Source organism: Lepidochelys kempii, chromosome 27 (assembly GCF_965140265.1).
Source record: "Lepidochelys kempii isolate rLepKem1 chromosome 27, rLepKem1.hap2, whole genome shotgun sequence".
NCBI classification, from domain to species: Eukaryota; Metazoa; Chordata; order Testudines; family Cheloniidae; genus Lepidochelys; species Lepidochelys kempii.
Genome location: NC_133282.1, coordinates 6002700 through 6022488, shown reverse-complemented (window position 1 = coordinate 6022488; position 19789 = coordinate 6002700).

Sequence of the window (19789 nt, the reverse complement as noted above, 5' to 3'; positions counted from 1 at the left end):
GTTCCCTGTCTTTTAACCAGTTCTCAATCCATGAAAGGATCTTCCCTCTTATCCCATGACAACTTAATTTACAAGAGCCTTTGGTGAGGGACATTGTCAAAGGCTTTCTGGAAATCTAAGTACTCTATGTCCACTGGATCCCCCTTGTCCACGTTTGTTGACCCCCTTAAAGAACTCTAATAGATTAGTAAGACATGATCTCCCTTTACAGAAACCATGTTGACTTTTGCACAACAGTTTATGCTCTTCTGTGTGTCTGACAATTTTATTCTTTACTGTTGTTTCAACTAATTTGCCCGGTACGGACATTAGACTTACCTATCTGTAATTGCCAGGATCACCTCTAGAGCCCTTCTTAAATATTGGCATTACATTAGCTATCTTCCAGTCATTGGGTACAGTAGCTGATTTAAAGGACAGGTTACAAACCATAGTTACAGGTTTCAGAGTAGCAGCTGTGTTAGTCTGTATCTGCAGAAAGAACAGGAGTACTTGTGGCACCTTAGAGACTAAAATTTATTTGAGCATAAGCTTCCATGAGCTACAGCCCACTTCATCAGATGCATGCAGTGAAAATACAGTAGGACAATTTTATATACACAGAGAACATGAAACAATGGGTGTTACCATGCACACTATAACGAGAGTGATCAGTTAAGGTGAGCTATTACCAGCAGGAGAGAAAAAAAACCTTTTGTAGTGATAATCAAGATGGGCCATTTCCAGCAGTTGACAAGAATGAGTGAGGAACAGTAGGGGGGAAAAACAAACATGGGGAAATAGTTTTACTTTGTGTAATGACCCATCCACTCCCAGTCTTTATTCAAGCCTAAGTTAATGGTGTCCAGTTTGCAAATTAATTCCAATTCAGCAGTCTCTCATTGGAGTTATTAACTATTGTTAATAGTTCCGCAATTTCACATTTGAGTTCTTTCAGAACTCTTGGGTGAATGCCATCTGGTCCTGGTGACTTGTTACTGTTAAGGTTCTCAATTAATTCCAAAACCTCCTCTAGTGACACTTCAATCTGTGACAATTCCTCAGATTGATACTAAACTGGGAGGAGTGGTAGATACGCTGGAGGGGAGGGATAGGATACAGAAGGACCTAGACAAATCGGAGGATTGGGCCAAAAGAAATCTGATGAGGTTCAATAAGGATAAGTGCAGGGTCCTGCACTTAGGATGGAAGAATCCAATGCACCGCTACAGACTAGGGACCGAATGGCTAGGCAGCAGTTCTGCGGAAAAGGACCTAGGGGTGACAGTGGACAAGAAGCTGGATATGAGTCAGCAGTGTGCCCTTGTTGCCAAGAAGGCCAATGGCATTTTGGGATGTATAAGTAGGGGCATAGCGAGCAGATCGAGGGACGTGATCGTTCCCCTCTATTCGACATTGGTGAGGCCTCATCTGGAGTACTGTGTCCAGTTTTGGGCCCCACACTTCAAGAAGGATGTGGATAAATTGGAGAGAGTCCAGCGAAGGGCAACAAAAATGATTAGGGGTCTAGAACACATGACTTATGAGGAGAGGCTGAGGGATCTGGGATTGTTTAGTCTGCAGAAGAGAAGAATGAGGGGGGATTTGATAGCTGCTTTCAACTACCTGAAAGGGGGTTCCAAAGAGGATGGCTCTAGACTGTTCTCAATGGTAGCAGATGACAGAACGAGGAGTAATGGTCTCAAGTTGCAGTGGGGGAGGTTTAGATTGGATATTAGGAAAAACTTTTTCACTAAGAGGGTGGTGAAACACTGGAATGCGTTACCTAGGGAGGTGGTAGAATCTCCTTCCTTAGAGGTTTTTAAGGTCAGGCTTGACAAAGCCCTGGCTGGGATGATTTAACTGGGAATTGGTCCTGCTTCGAGCAGGGGGTTGGACTAGATGACCTTCTGGGGTCCCTTCCAACCCTGATATTCTATGATTCTATGATTTATCACCTACAAAAGATGGCTCAGGTTTGGGAATCTCCCTAACATCCTCAGCCGTGAAGACTGAAGCAAAGAATTCATTTAGTTTCTCTGCGATGACTTGATTGTCTTTAAGTGCTCCTTTTGTATCTCGATCATCCAGGGCCCCCACTGGTTGTTTAGCTGGCTTCCTGCTTCTGATGTATTTAAAAAACATTTCGTTATTACCTTTTGAGTTTTTGGCTAGCTGTTCTTCAAACTCCTTTTTGGCTTTTCTTATTACACTTTTACATTTAATTTGGCAGTGTTTATGTTCCTTTCTATTTACCTCACTAGGATTTGACTTCCACTTTTTAAAAGATGCCTTTTTATCTCTCACTGCTTCTTTTACATGGTTGTTAAGCCACAGTGGCTCTTTTTTAGTTTTTATTTTGTTTTTTGTTTTGGGGTATACATTTAAGTTGAGCCTCTATTATGGTGTCTTTGAAAAGTGTCCATGCAGCTTGCAGGGATTTCACTCTAGTCACTGTACCTTTTAATTTCTGTTTAACTAACCTCCTCATTTTTGCATAGTTCCCCTTTCTGAAATTAAATGCCACAGTGTTGGGCTGTTGAGGTGTTCTTCCCACCACAGGAATGTTAAATGTTATTATATTATGGTCACTATTTCCAAGCAGTCCTGTTATAGTTACCTCTTGGACCAGATCTTGCGCTCCATTCAGGACTAGATCGAGAGTTGCCTCTCCCCTTGTGGGTTCCTGCACCAGCTGCTCCAAGAAGCAGTCATTTAAAGTAGTTGAATAAGTGTGAATATAATGTCACTGGAATATGCTTCATGCAAAAGATCTCTTGTAAAGTATTATTACAAAGCTTATAATCTACTGAATGTGGTCATCCTATACATTGTATAAATGTATCACTCTTGTATCTGAAACTAGAAATATGAAATATAATTCTGAGGTCCTATTGTAGTTATGCAAAGTGTAGGCCATTAATGGTTGTTTGGAATCTTGATGGCTCCCATTAACCAGGACAATTGACTGTAGATGGCTCAGTTTACTTGCAAGCCTTCCTGTGAGCCAGGCTGGGAAGAATGAAGGTTTGGGGTTTCACAGGACATGTGACCATGTCACCTGGTACTGGAATCCATTTTAAACCTGGTGTTTTTCCATTTAGAAGGAGGAGTGGGAACCCAGAGCAGGACAGAGGATTCCCACCTTATGCCAAAGGTATACAAGGTGATGGAACAGAACAAAGGAAAACTCGTGGCGAACCGGGGAAGTCCCGGATGACTGGAAAAAGGCTAATGTAGTGCTAATCTTTAAAAAAGGGAAGAAGGAGGATCCTGGGAACTACAGGCCAGTCAGCCTCACCTCAGTCCCTGGAAAAATCATGGAGCAGGTCCTCAAAGAATCAATCCTGATGCACTTGCATGAGAGGAAAGTGATCAGCATGGATTCACCAAGGGAAAGTCATGCCTGACAAATCTAATCGCCTTTTATGATGAGATTACTGGTTCTGTGGATGAAGGGAAAGCAGTGGATGTATTGTTTCTTGACTTTAGCAAAGCTTTTGACACGGTCTCCCACAGTATTCTTGTCAGCAAGTTAAGGAAGTATGGGCTGGATGAATTCACTATAAGGTGGGTAGAAAGCTGGCTAGATTGTCAGGCTCAACGGTTAGTGATCAATGGCTCCATGTCTAGTTGGCAGCCGGTATCAAGTGGAGTGCCCCAAGGGTCGGTCCTGGGGCCGGTTTTGTTCAATATCTTCATAAATGATCTGGAGGATGGTGTGGATTGCACTCTCAGCAAATTTGCGGATGATACTAAACTGGGAGGAGTGGTAGATACGCTGGAGGGGAGGGATAGGATACAGAAGGACCTAGACAAATTGGAGGATTGGGCCAAAAGAAATCTGATGAGGTTCAATAAGGATAAGTGCAGGGTCCTGCACTTAGGATGGAAGAATCCAATGCACCGCTATAGACTAGGGACCGAATGGCTAGGCAGCAGTTCTGCGGAAAAGGACTTAGGGGTTACAGTGGACGAGAAGCTGGATATGAGTCAGCAGTGTGCCCTTGTTGCCAAGAAGGCCAATGGCATTTTGGGATGTATAAGTAGGGGCATAGCGAGCAGATCGAGGGACGTGATCGTTCCCCTCTATTTGACATTGGTGAGGCCTCATCTGGAGTACTGTGTCCAGTTTTGGGCCCCACACTACAAGAAGGATGTGGATAAATTGGAGAGAGTCCAGCGAAGGGCAACAAAAATGATTAGGGGTCTAGAACACATGACTTATGAGGAGAGGCTGAGGGAGCTGGGATTGTTTAGCCTGCAGAAGAGAAGAATGAGGGGGAATTTGATAGCTGCTTTCAACTACCTGAAAGGGGGTTCCAAAGAGGATGGCTCTAGACTGTTCTCAATGGTAGCAGATGACAGAACGAGGAGTAATGGTCTCAAGTTGCAGTGGGGGAGGTTTAGATTGGATATTAGGAAAAACTTTTTCACTAAGAGGGTGGTGAAACACTGGAATGCGTTACCTAGGGAGGTGGTAGAATCTCCTTCCTTAGAGGTTTTTAAGGTCAGGCTTGACAAAGCCCTGGCTGGGATGATTTAACTGGGAATTGGTCCTGCTTCGAGCAAGGGGTTGGACTAGATGACCTTCAGGGGTCCCTTCCAACCCTGATATTCTATGATTCTATGAAAGGGGGCTGCAGTCATGAAAAATCCCCTAGGTACCACCTGAGCTGAAAAAAGGACTGTACCAGGGGACATAGGCACTGACTCCATGGGTGCTCTGGGGTTGGAGCACCCATGAAGAAAAATTGGTGGGTGCTCTGCACACACTGGAAGCTCCCCCACCCCAGATCACCTCTGCCTCCTCCCCTGAGCGTACTGTCCCTGCTTCTCCTCCCAGCGCTTGCAGCCGTGAAACAGCTGTTTCACAGTGTAATAAGCTGTGGGAGGGAGGGGGGAGGAGCAGGAATGCAGCATGCTCCGGGGAGGAGGCAGGGAAGAGGCAGGGCTGGGGATTTGGGGAAGAAGTCTAATAGGGGCAAGTAGAGGGAGGAGTTGGGACAGGGACTTTGGGGAAGGGGTTGGAATGGGGGCAGGGCTGGGGTGGGACGGGAGGACGCAAGCACCCACCAGCACCAGGAAAAGTTGGCGCCTATGCCAGGGGAAAGGATTGGGCCCAGACTAGGAAGGAGTCTAGTCTGTGAAAGAAGCTTATTGGAACATCTCTGAGGGTGAGATTTACCTGCATTTCGTTTCCTACTGTATTAGGCTTAGACTTGTATGTTTTTGTTTTATTTTGCTTGGTAATTTACTTTGTTCTGTCTGTTATTACTTGGAACCACTTAAATCCTACTTTTTATACTTAATAAAATCACTTTTTGCTTATTAATTAACCCATAGCAACTAATTAATACCTGGGGGAGCAAACAGCTGTGCATCTCTCTCTATCAGTGTTATAGAGGGCAGACAATTTATGAGTTTGCCCTGTATAAGCTTTATACAGAGTAAAACGGATTTATTTGGGATTTGGATCCCATTGGGAACGTAATATCTGGGTGCTGTAGACAGGAAGCACTTCTTAAGCTGTTTTCAGTTAAGCCTGCAGCTTGTGGGGGACATGGCTCAGACCTGGGCCTGTGTTTGTAGCAGGCTAGCGTGTCTGGCACAACAAGGCAGGGCACTGAAGTCCCAAGCTGCCAGGGAAAACAGGCTCAGAGGTAGTTTCAGCCACATCAGGTGACAGTCCCAAGGGGGTCTCTGTGACCCAACCCGTCACAGCAGGATTAAGATACACTGGAGGGGGATGAGCAGGGGATGCTTGCCCTGCTGCTGCCTATGCTGGGCCTGCTCTGGAGAGAGGGGCTCTCCGTGCCATACCCTCTGTTTACACTGTCATCACCATAGACTGGGTTTAAACTCACTACCATGCTATACAAATGAACATGAGGGGTAACAGATGCCCTAATCACAAGTCCAGCCTTCTTCCCGAGTGGCTGCCTTGCCTAGTGGCCTCACTTTGGCCACCAGGGTGACACCATTCCACGCAGATCCTACAGGAATTTAGAGGTTGCCACACTGTCTCAGATCGGTGAGCTTTTGAGTCCAGGATTCTGTTTCCAACAGTGGCCAGGATGAACAGCTTCACAGGAAGGTGAAATTAACCCTGCAATGAGCAATGATGGACTAACCTGCCCCCAGAGAAGTTTCCTCCTGAAACATGCCCATTGTTAGAGATGCCCTGAAAAACGAGGGCCTCAATCCCTTCCAAAAGTTTTGTTCTGTCATCTTTATGATTATAACCAAATATTCCTGTCACACCCATAGATGTCCAGACCCGTTTTTGAATCCTGCATATTCTTGGCCTCAATGATTTTTTGTGGTCATGAGTTCCACAGGATAACTGTGGTTTGTGTGAAATAGTCTTTTCTTTGTTCAGTTTTAAATTTGCCATTTTTAAAAAATTTCATTGAATGTCCCCTTCTTCATCTATTATGAGAAGGCTGAATAGAAATTCCTGGTCTATTTTCTCTGGATCACTCAATTTTGTACTTTTATCAGGTCTCTTCTTCGTTTCCTTTCCAATGATTTCAATACCTCTTCATATGATTTTCCATATATTATTTTCATTGTGCTTCTCTGAATCTCCTCTGTTTCTGCAATACCATTTTTGAAAGAGAATGACCAGAGATGAGCAAGGATTCCAGGTGAGTGCCATGCTACTGATTTACATAAAGGCATTATAGCATTTTCCAATTATTCTCCAACCTATTCCTGGTGCATCCTAACATTTGTTTGTGTTCTTGACTGGTGGGCGTGAGGGGTGTCCAGCTTGCTACTGCCCTGCCCTTCCTCTGGGTGGTAGTAATCCCCCCCGAGTTCCATCCACTAGTCTTCTGGTCCGCATGGGAGCACACTCTTGGAACTCATGTAAATATTTAACAACTTCTTTATTAATGATGCAAGGCTACAGCCACTGGAGCTCTGCTGATCAAGCAGTGTCATGACGGGGTAACTGACCAGGAGATAGCTCCAAAGAACTGGTAACAGCATATAATACTTTATAGATAAACAAAGTAACCAAGTAACACAGAGTCTGAGCTGTTGCTGGGTAAAAAAGTTAACCAATTACAAGCTGTTGTTTGGTAAACCGGTGCCTCTCACATGAATTATAACCATAAGCAAGATTCTGAGACCTGCGTACTTCAGACCAGGAGTCCACTCTGCATGTGCAGACCCAAAAAGGTCACATAATGGGCACTTTGATTGACAGCCCTAGGTTGCACTTTGCTTGCCATAGCCTGGCAGTACAGCCTACATTGACCTTTACTGCATATTGAGAAACATCTTCATTGAGCTGTCCATTCTGAGTTAATGTACATCTACAGTTAATCTAGAACTCAGCGGTGGAACTGAGTAGTTCATATTATTCTGTGTGTATTTATTTGCATTTGTCAAAATTTAATGTTATCTGCCACCAGGCGGCACATTCACCCAGCTTGGTTATGTCCCTCTGAAGTTCCTCACAGCCTTCTTCGGTCTTGACAAATCTAAATAACTTTGTTTTATCTGCACATTTTACACCATCACTGCTTACCTTCTTTTCCAGATTATTCATACATATATTAGACAACAACTGTCATAGTATGAACCATTTTGGTTCCTGGCTTTCAGGCTTGGCCACGAAGAAGTTGACCTTTTATTCCTCCTTTTTGTTTTCTGTTTCTTACCTAATTTTTGGTCCAGGAAAGCACTTTGCCATTCTCTACAGGACAACTTAGAGGCCTTAGACGGCCCTAGTAAGGGGCTTTGTAAAAAATGTTTTTAAAGTCTACATAAATTGGTCATCTGGTTCCCCTTTATCAACTATTTATTGACACACTGTAAGGAGGGGTGCGTCTCTCCCCTTCTGACAGGGCGGGAGGCCACGCCTCCTCGCTGTTTCTTAAGCAGGGCGCAGCTCACCACTAGTGAGCCCTCCTGGTGATTAATCCAAGCAGCAGTTAGTCCCTCTGCCCAATCCCTCAATCACGGTAGTGAGCAGGCCTGGCTGACAATCAGCCCAGGCCTTAATTAGTCTTTCCACCCCAGTCCCTTAATCAGGGCAATTCACAGTTTATAGCTCCGGCTGAGTCTGTGCAATTCAGCCCAGCAATTCAGGGTGGGGAATTAGCTCCCAACCGGAAGCGACAGCGAATGTGCCTGGCACCCCAGCATCAGCAGGTGCCAGACCAATTCAGGCCTCCTGGCCTATCAGTGGGGAGGTGGCCAGGTGCCTGGGGTAGGGAGATGCAGGCCCTCCCACTCCCAGCCCTGGGCCCTAGTAGTGGCAGGGTAGTTCACCACTAGGTCAGCAGGGATCCACCCGCAACACGCTAGCCAGTTCACAATAATTCCACAGCCAAACCCTATTCAGTGTCCCTGGACTCCTTCCTACCCTCCCCAGTTTGGGGCACCTGGGTTCCGGGGTCATCTTCGGTCTCCCCTGGGTAAACAGCCAATGGCAGCCTCAGCAGTTCGTCAGCATTGCTGGTCTCCAGCAATTCAGGTAACTCCTCTGGACAGACAGGCAGCCACGTCTTTCAGCTCCAGGCTCCAGCAGCAAGGAAGAGACATCCTGCTCCTCTGGAAGCTCTCCCCCTACTGAGCTAGGAGGCTGGCCTTTTATAGTCCAGCTTCCTGTCCCACCCCTCTGCTTCCGGTTCTGCAACCACAAGTGGCCTGGTTCTGTCCACCAGAGGTTGATTTCAGGTCTTTCCCCTTCTAACAGGGCGGGAGGCCATGGCTTCTCACTACACAGACTAATAGAATTCTGAAAGATTAGTGAGATGTGATTTTCCTTTGCAGAAGCCATGCTGGTTAGATCCTGTCATATTATGATCCTCTAGGTGTTTTATTTTAATTATCATTTCAACCAATTTACCAAGTGCAAAGTAAGACTATTGCTCTGTATTTTCCTGGATCAGCCCCACTGTCTTCTTTAAACAGAGGTAGAATACTTGCTACCTCCAATCCTCTGGCATAGTAGCTCATTTTAATGAGAGATTGCATATTATTATTAACAGCTCAGCCTCTTCATTCTTAAAGTTCTTTCCAAACTCTGGAGTGTATGCCATCCAATTGTGTGGACTTGTTGCTCATTAATGTATCAGTCTGTACCATGGAGAAGGGACTTCATTAAGGATATTATCATATGATATCTTGCTCAATATATGCACAATTTTAAAAAGATGTTAAATGTCATCAAAGTCCCGGGCCTAACATTCCCAGGCCCACCATTAGGGACTAGACACCATTGGAAAATAAAATCTATTAGTCGTACGAGGGAATATGCAGACTAAGGGACAGATTGGGCATGAATGTATGGATGGCAAAGTAAGGTGACCACATAACAGTATTTAGTCCATTGGATCATCTTCAGTCCATGCATTATGCTTTTCTGGATCAATGGGTAAACATCCTCCCTGTAAAAATACAGAAAGTGGAGGAATGTAGTAGAAAGATAGCCTGAAACATAAGGCCTTGCCTGGTGTGAGGCCTAAGGCCTGAACTAAAGTAGTGGTCAAGCTTTGCAGATATAAAGCAAAGCAGCAAAGTGAGCAGAAGTCAGGCTTTGCCTGCTTGCAAGCTCACAGAACCTGGCAAGAACAGAGCTGGTATTGCAAAAACATACACATTCCTAAGAAAGGCTCGACACAGGACACACTCACAAACACATTTCAGAAGGATGGTACCAGAACATACCCCCCAAAGGAAATGAGAACACACTGACCCCTCCTGAAGATGCAGTCAAAATGACAGTGTGATGAATAGAGATGTTTTGATCAAACCAACATGTACAAGGTAATGAGCAGTAACTAATCACGTCAGAGGGGCAAATATGTAACTTGTTTGTATTGGTGTATAAAATGGAATCTGGAGCGTCTTTGGCCAGACAAGGTGGGAATGGAAAGTCCTGCCATTCACTGAGCTGTGTCCATTGTCACAGGCATACATGTCTTAGTATCCTTGTAGAGTCTGTCAGGTGCTATTACTGTGCTTTGTCGACAATAAACCTGGCTGGGTGCCTTCCCTACAAACCGAGTCAGTGGATTTATTGTGCAGTCTGACTGAGGTCTGCTGTCTCCACTATCTGCACAGAGCTGAGACAGCACACTGAAAGAACACACACGCAGCCAAACATCTGACAACCAGCAGTAGCGATGCTAGCAGTGTTGTATGAAGCAGATCCGAAGAGCAGTCTGTGTATCTGTTAGGATTCAGACTGGTAGTAATGGCCCTCACAGAATCAATGCCCATCTGGACCCAGAGGCTAGTGACATCAACCATCAGAAAATGAATTGCGCATTCAAAATATCTACCGCACACGTGGAAGCTTGCCTCCGCACAACCAGAAGACACGTATTTATGCAAAGTCAAAGTCCATCATAAGGACCAAGTGGAGGTGTCTAAACTTAAGAACCAAGTTGATGGATTGGCAAAGCAGGCAGCCCTATTGGGTGAGAAATAATTATGGATCAAATCCAACTCAAAGGCATTCAAAGTACAGCCACGAGATAATGAGGTTGACAGCCAATTGGACATTATTGAACTACAGAAGGAGGACAAATAAGTTCAGACATTGCTGCAGAAAGGGGAATGGAGAAACTACAATGTTTTCAAAAACTATGATGGATTAATCTTGGCCTGTAAAAAGGATCAGGCAGATGTGACACCGGTATTGGTCCTACCTACTTCTCTAAGGCGAGAGTTAGTCGGTCTCAAGTACAGTGAAGGCCACTTCTGTACTGAGAAAACCTTGAACAGGTTGTCATGAGTGGGATGGTGGCCAGAGATGTCCAAAGACGTGGACATACATATCAGGAACTGCTTAATGTGCACTGAGAACAACTCTGACCACAAAATAGTAAATAGGCCAATGCTCCACCAAAAAATAGTAGAACCATGGATTATATTACAGGTGAACTATATCACTGCTCCCGTGCACTAGCAGAGGAAATAAGTACTACCTGTTGGTGGTAGATGCATTTTCAAAGTGGATAGAAGCCTACCCCACCCATAACAATACAGCATTAACCACAGCCAGAGTGTTCTAGAACAGACCTTTGTGCAGTTTGGCTTACCTGAGGTCATTGACTCCGATCAAGGGCCTCACTTCGTGGGAGAAGTGATGAAGAGTGTTTGCCAAGCTTTTGACATCCAGCAACGGTTCCATATCGTGGGACATCCACAAAGTAGTGGTCTTGTGGAGCGTACTAACAGGATGATCAAAACCACCTTGCACAAAATAATAAGTAACACTGCAAGGATTAGGATCAGATGCTCCCACTAGTGTTGATGGCCATCAGATCAGCAATATCAGCACATGGGTTCACACCCCATGAGGTGTTTACTGGACGTACTATGCGAACCCCGGAGCACTGGTGGTTGGTGGGGAGTGCCTCCTGATAACTACCAGCCACAGGTCTTAATGGACGAATTTATGAAAAAGCTCCTGACCAACATTAGAGAGATGCAAAAGCAAGTTACCCAGCAGCTAAAAGCAAATATCAGATACATGGATAAACGGTAGGACAAAGTTTAAAAATTATTGAGTGGAATATCAGGGATAAAGTGATGTACCAATTTTATTCCAATAAATGGCATGTTTTGAGTCTGAAATGGGTGGGCCCGGTTACCATCGTCCGTAAAGTGAGCCCTAATGTTTACCAGGTTGAGTTGAAAGGGAAAAGGGGTAGGAGCTTAAAATGATTCCACTCATCTCAACTCAAAGAATGGAAAGGTTTTGTGACATGAGTGTCAAGGTAACCATGTCACCAACTGTTGTCTTTGTTTATGTCATAGGTTGTATCAAGCCTCAATCGCCTCATACGGTTACTAGTATGCATACACATGGGGAATATGTTACTTGTTAAAAATGAGGAACACCATTTTTGTGACGCAAAAAAAGATATATATAGTACAAGTAATACCAGTCTGTTGTATATGTTTGACATGGATATGACTCTGCATTGTTAGGGGTTACAGGCCCCATTGTTATCTATGTTTACAAGGAAGAGTCTAACTGTAAGCTTGTGTGGAGGAAGAGAAGGGCAGCCACGGCGTGATGGCCACTGCAGCAAGTAATGAGTCCCAGTCGACGACATCTTATAAAGGGGCAGGGCAATCAGTTTTGGTTAAAAAGGTTAAAAACCATTGTGAATGGATAATAGAGGACAAGCATTTAGAGTATTGCTCAAAGTCCCATATATAATGGTTAGAAAGCCCTCCAAATTGTACTTGTATTTCTTCTAATATAGAACCCCAAGTAAAGGTGGGAAACATACAAGTCAAAGTGTATATAAATCTACAATTTAATGTAAATAATGTAATGGCAAGATCACAGCTTCCATCTAAGTCATACTTTATAACTTTAAGCAGTATTACAATGCTTCATCCAGTGCTAATTGTTTCTGTTTTCTAAAAAGTCATGTAATGCTTATAACAGAGTGCAATGGTTTTGTAAATGTTAGTGTAAATATAAACAATGCAGGTTTGTGGACCATCATGGGATTGTATGGAGACAAACAGCAAATAAACATAAAAGTTGTATCAGAGCCATATGTTAGCCCCATAGGCCTAGAGGTTGTTAAGAAAAACTTTGAAAGATTACTGCTTGTCAATCCTAGGTACTCTTTAAAAAAGGTTATGGTGTCCCTGCAGATACTAGTGCAAGGCTTTGAGACAAAATGTAAACCCTTTGTGCAATCGCAAGTTAAGGGATGGTATGCTTGGGTAAAAAGCATTTTGCCTGGAAAGCATAAGATAAAAAGAAATCTAGTTGCTAAGGTACTAGGAGGGGTGGGAGCCGGTCTTGGGGTTGTAAACCCACTTAATACCGACAACTTGGCCAGAAAAATCAGCCATGTGGGGCATGATATGGCCTCACTGAGCCAGCCTCTAATGGCTTTCTTAAATCAAATAAGTGAGCTAGAATATGAAATCATAAAAACCCTTCCAGAGTGATACCATTTGCCGGAAAAAGATCATAAGAAAATAATCGATGCCTTGGGAGTTGTGCAATATAACGTCTCATGGGCACTTACCTGCATACAAACACAGGCCTGGCTGTTAAATGTGGCAGGCGAGATCCTCAGTGGAGGTTTCAGGGGTAATATCCCTACAGAGATAAAGAACATGCTGTTACGAAATGTTAGCCAATTTGAGAGTAACCACCATGAGTGGTGGAAATTGCTTAATTTCTCTTTTGGCCCTGAGTTAAATAAAGTGGCTAACTACCCATGTCCTAACCGCCCTCAATGCCAATGAGGATTGGGTTTATGCTTTAATCCCAGTGGGAATTAATGTAAATAATTCTACCATGACACCTACAGATATTCCCAAATGGGTGCAGAGAAATGGAACCAAATGTAATAGATTTAAGCATGTGTGTATGGGAACAAAATATGGGCTACACTTGTACTAATGAAGTGTATAAAGCTCCCCACATTTGCCTAAATGCGGACCAAGGTAAGTGCCATTATAACCTTCAACCCAGCTACAACAAGCATTCTGTCACTGTATTGACAAACAGCTACTGCATCTGTATCCGAAGCTGGTGTACAAAGTTTGTTGTCAATATATTTTATGAGGTAGAAAACAACCCTTATGTGTATTTGTTTTGTGGTGGCTGTAAGCGGTTGCAATGTTAATTTTGTGTCTCAGATAATTAAGTATTTATTTGTCGTATGTCTTATATGAACATATAGAACCTGTAAATGTAGAGCAGACCTTGAGGCTCTAAAACAACTAGTTAAGCATCTGAGTCTGGAAAGGCACCTTCAGGAATTAGCAAAAAAAGGTAATAACGTGATGCTAACTGTACATTACTCCTCCCAGAGAAGTGAGAAGATTTTACAAAGGTCAGGTGACCTAGAGAATTCTGCCTGGCAACTAGAGATTATAAAGGTGTGCAGTGTCCTGTGACGGGTGCTGTCCGTCATAGAGGCAGCCAAGTGCTAACATCTATTCCCTGCTGAGATGACTTGGCAAGCTGAGAAGAAAGAAGACAGAAGATTGCTTACCTGTTTCTGTCCTGGTGTCCTGAATATCCTGGTGTTTGTGTTCATGGTTCCTGTCCCTTGATGTCCTGTGGTCCTGGTGGTGTCCTTGGTTCCCGTGCGTCCAGGGTCCAATGTGAACAGCAAGAAGAATGGTGATGTGTTAACCCTTTTACTTTATCTTACCCACCTCTGGTGGTGTATGGTTTGGGGGCCTTGGCTTAAAGCCTGTTTGTATTGTTAACACCCGAGTGGTTTTCCCTGCTTGTTGTTTGGGTATAGTTGTTGGAGTTCTTTAATAAACTGTTATTTTGTTCTGCACTCAATCCTGCCTCCTTGGTTTCTTGGGAATAAATCAATAACTGATAATAGATGCGGAAGGAGTGGAAAGCTTCCAGTGTGGGGGTTTGGGCTTGATTTGGGTTTGATTTGGGAAGAAGAAGGATCCTGGGAACTACAGGCCAGTCAGCCTCACCTCAGTCCCTGGAAAAATTATGGAGCAGGTCCTCAAGGAATCAATTCTGAAGCACTTAGAGGAGAGGAAAGTGATCAGGAACAGTCAGCATGGATTCACCAAGGGCAAGTCATGCCTGACTAATCTAATTTCCTTCTATGACGAGATAACTGACTCTGTGGATGAAGGGAAAGCAGTGGACGTATTGTTCCTTGACTTTAGCAAAGCTTTGGACATGGTCTCCCACAGTATTCTTGCCAGCAAGTTAAAGAAGTATGGGCTGGATGAATGGATTATAAGGTGGATAGAAAGCTGGCTAGATTGTCGGGCTCAACGGGTAGTAATCAATGCCTCCATGTCTAGTTGGCAGCCGGTATCAAGTGGAGTGCCCCAGGGGTCAGTCCTCGGGCCGGTTTTGTTCAATATCTTCATAAATGATCTGGAGGATGGTGTGGATTGCAAGTTTGCAGATGACACTAAACTGGGAGGAGTGGTAGATACGCTGGAGGGTAGGGATAGGATACAGAGGGACCTAGACAAATTAGAGGATTGGGCCAAAAGAAATCTGATGAGGTTCAACAAGGACAAGTGCAGAGTCCTGCACTTAGGATGGAAGAATCCAATGCACCGCTACAGACTAGGGACCGAATGGCTCGGGAGCAGTTCTGCAGAAAAGGACCTAGGGGTTACAGTGGACGAGAAGTTGGATATGAGTCAACAGTGTGCCCTTGTTGCCAAGAAGGCCAATGGCATTTTGGGATGTATAAGTAGGGGCATTGCCAGTAGATTGAGGAACGTGATCGTTCCCCTCTATTCGACATTGGTGAGGCCTCATCTGGAGTACTGTGTCCAGTTTTGGGCCCCACACTACAAGAAGGATGTGGAAAAATTGGAAAGAGTCCAGCGAAGGGCAACAAAAATTATTAGTGGACTGGAACACATGACTTATGAGGAGAGGCTGAGGGAACTGGGGATGTTTAGTCTTCAGAAAAGAAGAATGAGGGGGGATTTGATAGCTGCTTTCAACTGCCTGAAAGGGGGTTCCAAAGAGGATGGCTCTAGACTGTTCTCAGTGGTAGCAGATGACAGAACAAGGAGTAATGGTCTCAAGTTGCAGTGGGGGAGATTTAGGTTGGATATTAGGAAAAACTTTTTCACTATGAGGGTGGTGAAACACTGGAATGCGTTACCTAGGGAGGTGGTGGAATCTCCTTTCCTAGAAGTTTTTAAGATCAGGCTTGACAAAGCCCTGGCTGGGATGATTTAGTTGGGGATCGGTCCTGCTTTGAGCAGGGGGTTGGACTAGATGACCTCCTGAGGTCCCTTCCAACCATGATATTCTATGATTCTGTGATTCCATGATTTCCAGCTCCCTTAAAGAGAAGGGAACTTTAGGGTTAACTAGATGGCTCCATGGCTAGACAGACATCTGGGCAGCGTGAATGAAATCTACCAATATGTGCTGAGGGTACAGCACTGAGCCTGGCGAAAGGACACGAGAAGGCGCTACCTGATTTTGCACTAATCCGGGTCAGAAGAAATCCAAGAGGAATGGCCCAGGATGCTACAGTGACACTAGGGTGAGCCGAGGCATGGTGGGGGGGGCCTTGTTGCAGGATGAGGTAGTGCAGGATCTTTTTATATAGCACACACAGTCACCCCCACACACATAGTCACTAGTTAACTACCTGGCAAAGAGATCTGCCAATTGCTCTGTGCTGGCCAGGAGGGGTAGAGATTGCCCCGTTTGCCTAAGGCAGCAGATACCTCCCAATCAATACACAAAGGAGCTCGCCCAGCCCCTTCCAACATGCGGGTCAAGAGGGCCTAGCACATTCGGACAGGAGAGGGGTCTTCAGTGATGAGCTGCCAGAAGCTCAAGAACCAGTTCCTTCACTTGCTCCAGGTCTTCGGCAGCACTTCGGCGGCATGTCCTTCAGTCCCTCCAGGTCTTCGGCGGCACTGAAGAACCCGCCGCTGAAATGCTGCCAAAGACCCGGAGTGAGTGAAGGACCTGCTGCCGAAGTGCTGCCGAAGGCTCAGAGTGCCGCCGGGTCAGTAAAAATTCACATGGGAGCCTCCCCAGCCGAGAGCTCAGGCAGGATGGACGGATGGTCCCACAGGCCACATCCTGTCTGTCTCGCCCCTTTAACAACCGGTTCTAAATCGACTTCAAAATTTAACAACCGGTTCGCGCGAACCGGTGCGAACTAGCTCCAGCTCACCACTGGCGGGCTTCCTGGCACAGGAAGGGTATTAGCCATCCCTCCCTATCTCATTAGATTTTGCTTCCCCATGCTTGGAGGTAGATTCATAAAGAGATTTAGGTGCCAAACTCCAAGAGAAGACTCATGGCTGAGATTCCCAAGCAGCGCTAGGCACTCTCCTTGGCATTTCCTATTGGCTAGTTTAAGCAGCTCCTGCTCAGCCAGCTGGATTTTGTGAATCCCGTTCTTAGGTGCCTAACTTTCCCCATGCAGCACACGGGGAGCCTGGTGCCTAACTCAGGGCTGTGGATTCCCCTAGTTGTCAGGGCACCTACAAGTTCGGCATTGCAACACTCAGCATTGAGGCACCTGTCATGGAGTCCCCAGGCAATGCTCTGGAACTGCTCCCTACAAAGCCAGTCAGGACTCTGAGGAAGTCTCCTCTCTGTGAGCAGATGGTCTGTAGGGCAAAAAGCTCACATAGCTGCCACCTTCCTGGGTCTGACCTCGGAGCATTCAGCATCCTCTGCCCCTCCCTATGCTTCCCACAGCAAGTCCACCCAGGCGGGCTCCTGGGGAAGCCAGGGGGTTCTGCACCCCAACTTCGCAGTCAGAGGTGACTCTTAGCCAGCCAGTAAAACAGAAGTTTTATTAGATGACAGGAACATGGTCTAAAACAGAGCTTGTAGGTACAGAGAACAGGACCCCTCAGCTGGGTCCATTTTGGGGGGCAATGAGTCAGACAACCACGTCTGCACTTCACTCCTCGTCCCCAGCCAGCCCCAAACTGACTCACCCTCCAGCCCCTCCTCCTCTGGGCTTTGTCCCTTTCCCGGGCCAGGAGGTCACCTGATTCCTTTGTTCTCCAACCCTTTAGCTCTTACCTTGCAGGGGGGAAGGGCCCAGGCCATCAGTTGCCAGGAGACAGAGTGTCAGCCATTTATGTACACTGGCCCTTTGTCTGCAACAATTACACCCCCTTATCCCACCACCTAGAGACTTAAGAAATGCACAGGGGAAACTGAGGCACCCCTACAGTATTCAGAGGAAACATTAAGAACAGTCCCACTTCGTCACAGCGCCTAAGACCCCACTTGTATGCTGTTGGCGCCGCCCAGTGGGAAAAACTGTCCATAATGGCTGCATCAAATGTCACTGGCATCTTATTCCTTCCCTGCCCCCCAGGAAGTAGACTCATAGACTCAAGGCCAGAATGGACCATCGTGATCATCTAGTCTGCACTCCTGCAGGCCACAGAACCTCACCCACCCATTCTTGCAATAGACCCATAACCTCTGGCTGAGTTAGTGAAGTCCTCAAATCATGCTTTAAAATCTTCAAGTGACAGAGAATCCACCATTGACACTAGTTTAAACCAGCAAGTGACCTGTGACTCATGCTGCAGAGAAGGCAAAAAAAAAACCCCAGTTTCTCTGCCAATAAGACCCAGGGGAAAATTCCTTCCTGACCCCAAATATGGAGATCAGTTAAATTCTGAGCATGTGGGCAAGACCCACAAGCCAGACACCTGGGAAAGAATTCTCTATAGTAACTCAAAGTCCTCCCCATCTAGTGTCATATCACTGGCTGTTGGGGATATTTGCTACTAGCAGTCACAGATCAGCCACATGCCATTGTCAGCAGTCTTATCATATCATCCCCTCCATAAATTTACCGAGCTCAATCTTGAAGCCAGTTAGGTTTTTTGCCCCCATTACTCTCCTTGGAAGGCTGTTCCAGAACTTCACTCCTCTGATGGTTAGTAACCTTCATCTAATTTCAAGACTAAACTTGTTAATGGCCAGTTTAAAGCCATTTGTTCTTGTGTCAATATTGGTGCCTAACTTAAATAACTCCTCTACCTTCCTGGTATTTATCCCTCTGATGTGTTTATAGAGAGCAATCATATCTCCCTTCAGCCTCCTTTTGGTTAGGCTAAACAAGCCAAGCTCTTTGAGTCTCCTCTCAGAAGGTAGATTTCCCATTCCTCAGATCATTCTAGTAGACCTTCTCTGCACCTGTTCCAGTCTGAATTCATCTTTCTTAAACATGGGAGACCAGAGCTGCACAGAGTGTTCCAGATGAGGTCTCACCAGTGTGTGTCTTGCTCTCTGGGATGTGGCCGCTGCTCAGATATACCTGACATGTTTCACTCTCCATCACTAAGGCAGGAAGGGTGTTACTAACTTGCTACATCTCCAAGACCCTGCTCTGCTGCAGGGAGGTCTCTAATGAAAATGAGGTCTTTTAATCCACAGTAGCATTAGGTTTCAGAGTAGCAGCCGTGTTAGTCTGTATCCGCAAAAAGAAAAGGAGGACTTGCAGCACCTGAGAGACTAACAAATTTATTTGAGCATAAGCTTTCGTGAGCTACAGCTCACTTCATCGGATGCATGTGTCATGCTCCCCTCTAGTAGCTGGACTACTAGAGGATAACAAATCTACTGCTGCTGGTGGTTAATGGAGTTGCTCCTTTAGCTCAAGTGGCAGTAGTTGCTAGTGAAGGTCTAGCAGCATCATTAGAGCTGCGCATTTGCAGAATCCCCAACTTGTCCTTTGTTCAACTTTCAAACAAAAGCAGCCTTCTTCAGTCATTTCAAACTCTGGTGGAACAGTAGATGCCTTCAAAGTTGCAGACGACAGCAGTATGAACCTTTCTCCCATGACCAACAAATACTTCCTAGGTTTATTCAAAAGATCAAGACCAGAGGAGGCAACCTCGTACTAATAACATCTGCTCCTGAGCAGTAGCGTCATCGGAGCAATCACAATTATCATTATACTGCAGTGGCACATAGAATCCCCGTTAAGAAATCTGGGCCTCATGCTGCTAGGCACTTTATACATATATAATACTCCCTGCTCAGTCATCTTTATCAACCAAATTTGTAATCCCATCAAAGAATGAAATCAGACCTTTTTTTCATAAAACCATATTGACTGGCATTAATGAAATTTCTGTCCTCCTAGGAACAAAGAATATATGTCACACTTATAAAATGAGGAGCTGTGTTTTGGAATGCAGTGACATTGAAATGTACTTAAGGGGCATTGAGAAGCTCCCAGTGTGATGCTGCAGCCTCTCCTGGATGTATAAGCAGAGGACTTTCAGGAAGGAGTGGGGAGGTAGATGATGTTGCCTCTCTATATGGCATTAATAAGACCAT